The sequence below is a fragment of the Lycorma delicatula genome, chromosome 1, assembly GCF_047948215.1.
Source record: "Lycorma delicatula isolate Av1 chromosome 1, ASM4794821v1, whole genome shotgun sequence".
In the NCBI taxonomy this organism is placed as follows: domain Eukaryota; kingdom Metazoa; phylum Arthropoda; class Insecta; order Hemiptera; family Fulgoridae; genus Lycorma; species Lycorma delicatula.
In genome coordinates, this window is record NC_134455.1 from 379,934,694 (window position 1) to 379,939,071 (window position 4,378).

The following is a 4,378-nucleotide window of genomic DNA, read 5'->3' on the forward strand; positions in this document are numbered from 1 at the left end:
GGACGATTGTAAAACGTACCTGCTCTTTACAAAAAGGGTTCTCCTTTTTGTCTCTGGATTCTGCAATTATTATATTTACTACTATTTTAATAATAATTGGTAGGAATCCGTTAATCAGGCCAACTATACCAACCCACCGGGTTGGTATAGTGGTTAACGCGTCTTCCCAAATCAGCTGATTTGGAAGTCGAGAGTTACAGCGTTCAAGTCCTAGTAAAGCCGGTTATTTTTAAACGGATTTGAATACTAGATCGTGGATACCGGTGTTCTTTGGTGGTTGGGTTTCAATTAACCACACATCTCAGGAATGGTCGAACTGAGAATGTACAAGACTACACTTCATTTACACTCATACATATCATCCTCATTCATCCTCTGAAGAATTATTTAAACTGTAGTTACCGGAGGCTAAACAGGAAAAGAAGAGAAAAGAAAGGCCCACTATACCAGTCTTGTTACAATATTAATTTTCTAAATTTTATTTGTGCTTAAGATCTAATGAACTTTAAAAATTATTTTACATAAAATAAGTGTAATCTGTAATTTTCTTGAATGTGGAACTGCATAGCTCTGAATTTGTATTTCTCTCATCACACTTAATATACATCTGGTTATCCAAACTATTCAGATAATTGACAACATAAAACATGAGTGATGCGTTCCTAAAAACTTTGGACTGGAAACTGAAACTAATACTACAAAAATAAAAAAAATTCTAAAATTAATTTACAAAGAAAGTAAATCTGAAAATAATCAATCGATCACATTAAAATGTATGATATCTGTGACACAGTGATAGAATCTCTTGTCTTTCATTCAGAAGGTTTAAGTTTGAATCCTTATTCTTAAATTTAATCCTTGAATAATGATTTTAACAAACATTTTGTCCTCCTTTTGCAATTAGTTAATAGGAATGTAGCCACATAAATTACACACCAGCATATATATTTCTCCAACCAATTTTCCAGCTATCGCTGAGTCTGGGTGTGTGTCTGTGTGTGTGTATATAGGCAAATGCAATTATTGCTACCGGCTTGCCAGACATGATGTACGAGTATATGTGAAGAGTTTACAAGAGTGTAGCTGCAATGTAAGCATAAATATACCTGTAAACATGCAGTCTGGAACAGACTCAGGTTGACCATGAATGAAACGTGTGGTTAATTGAAATCCAATCACCAAAGAACACTGGTATGCACAATTTAGCATTCAGATCCATATAAAAGCGACTGCGTTTACAAGGAATCCAACATTACATCCCCCAACTTCGAAAATCAGCTGATTTTGCGATGTCAAGTTTAAACATTAGAATAACGAGGCGGGTTGCGCATTATATATATAATTTGATATTTTGTATATCAAATATACAAAATAATTGATGTATAAAAAAATTATAAATTATAAAGATTATAAATACAATATATATAAAAAAATTAAAGAAAAAAATAATACTGTATAAAACGCAGTGCATTACTAAATGAACTATGAAGATTTTGGTCAAGGAAACTGAATACAAACTATATATTAAAGGGTTATGAGAGTACTGAATAGTAATTCGAAGAACTGCATTATTATTCTTACTAGAGCACTTTAACTTTTACTAATTCTAGGACGGGAAGGTCCAAAACTAATTACAGAAGTCAAGTACGACTACTTTAATCGTGTTGGCTTACTGGGGGAAGGTAATCGAGGTCAAGTGAGTATAAAAGTTTAAACTCAGTTGGGATTTAAAATTTCAGACTGAAGAATTTCTCAATGTTATTCTTGAATGCACAAATGGGTCAATAGACGGTTACCTGAAAATCTTGTTTTTAAACACGAATTAAATAATACTTTTACACTGTTTCTGAAAGATAATATAAATGAATTTACAGGCAAAAAGTACATATATCTTGATACAAAAAGTAAAAACATATACTTTTAAACTGCAAATTTACATATAAATATTGTATTGAAAATTAAATTTGGATAACTGTGTAAAAATAATAATTTATTGATTAACAAAAATTATACTGTTACTTAAAATTACATCAAAATTAATTACACTAGAAACAAATTAAAAAAGTACACCTATATTAGATATAATCATCAAATGTGCACTTGCTAGAGTAAATTTTTTTTTACTTTTGGGAGAATTAAACAGCTGTCTTTGAAACATTTGTATTTTATAAAGTACTATCAAGTCGTTCGGTAGAATGACCGGTGAGAATTTTTCCGACGGCTGAAACACCGAGGACTTATTTACTCTGACCACCTCGCAAATCGACATTTAAAATCGTTTAAAATATAAAAAAAATAATAATTTTGATGAAATAAAGCTACATAAGAAAATGCCAACATCATGAGAGATAGCTTTAGAAAACTTCTGAATTGTGAAGAACCAAAAGAACTTCTGGAAATAAACACAAATACCCAGATTAAAACACCAATAGAAAACATCCTTCCACCAACATTAGCAGAAGTAAAGATAGCTCTGAAGCAAATGAAAAACAACAAAGCAAGTGGAGAAAATTTCCTGACTGCAGAATTATGGAAGAACGAGTCAGAAAAAAATACACAGAAATCTCCATAAAGAAATGGTAAAAATATGGCACAAAGAGGAATTTCCGGAAGAATGGAAAACCGCAATAATCCACCCTTTTCATAAAAAAGGTGATAAAACCAACCTTGACAACTACAGGGGTATTTCCTTACTAGATTGCACTTACAAAATTCTATCAAGAATAATTTACAACAAAATCAAAGACCAACTGGAACAAGAACTAGGGGAATACTAAGGGGGATTTAGACCATGGCGAGGCTGCCCAGAACAAATTCTAAATTTAAAATTAATTATAAGGTATCATAAACTAAGGAATAAACAACTGGTAGTGACTTTTATTGATTTCAAGAAAGCATATGATTGTGTACATCGAGAATACCTGCTAAAAATCCTGAGAAATTTAGGGCTTCACCCAAAACTAATCAAAATCATCGGACTAACACTAACGGATACCAAATCCAAGGTTAAATTCAGGGGAGAAATATCTGATCCATTCGATATCAAAAGAGGACTGAGAAAAGGAGATGGACTGTCACCGCTTTTATTCAATTGTGCCCTTGAATTTATAATACGGGATTGGAAAAAATTAAATAAAGATAACGTTAAAATAGGAAAAGGTATCTCAGCAAATCGCCTAGGCTTTGCAGACGATTTAGCCCTACTATCCCAAAATATAGAAGAGGCCAGATACCAACTGTCAAAACTGGAAGAGATTGCAGGAAAAATCGGTCTAAAAGTTTCATACGAAAAAACCAAAATTATGGTGAGAGACCCACTATGCATAAGCAAAGTAAAAATAAACAATAATGACGTAGAACTAGTAGAAAACTTTAAATATTTGGGGGAAAACATCACACACAACTTCCAAGAAAATCCAAACTGGAATGAAAGAATAAATAAACTCATCAAAGCCACAATAAAAACACAAAACATCTATAACAAAAAATGCATGTCCATCATATACACAAAAATAAGACATTATAACTCGGTTATCCGACCGGAAATATTTTACGGATGCGAAACCATATTTGGACCGTACCGGACAAGGTTTACCGACAAACTGGAAAAGATTGGAAGATAGATTCTACGACGATGCATCGGGAAAAACATTAAAAAAGACGGGATTTGGAGAATTATTCCAAACGAAGCGATTTACAAAACGATCATCCCGATAACTTATAAATTTAGAAAGAAGAGAATTTCCATTCTAGGACATATTTTCAGAATGGAAGAGACCAGACTTATCAGACGGATAATCGAACTTTTCTGGAACAAGAAAAGCAGACCGAACTGGTTATACGAAGTACAGAAAGACATGGAGGAATTAGACGTAACCCGTGAAAACCTAAAAACGAAAACCGGAAACTATGAGAAATTAAAAAATAAAGAAACAAGATTCCTATCAAAACCCAAGAAAACAATAAGCCGGGTGTACTCTGAACAAGAAAGGGCAAGAAGATCTGAAACCCTTACTGGCAAAAAAAGAAAAGCTGAAAAACAACAAATCAGCAAGAAAAGAAAAAACTTGCCAAAAAAAAAAAAAAAAAAAAAATGAACTAAAGTGATCCATTATGGTCTTAAAAGTAAAAAAATAAGCTACATATCATCGCAGAAATAGATGTTCTTAATGAATACAGGTTTTTTTCTGGATAAATGTGTCTTTGTAATTTCACGTTTTTTAATTTGAAAATGTGAAATTTTTGTTCTTGTAACTCTGATTTATTTTCCTAACCCGTTTACGAATCGCGTTGCTAGATAGCAGTACTTCATAATACTAGGTAGCGTCTACTTGAAATAATAAAATTTAAAAGAGATTATACAAGTTTTATTAATAAC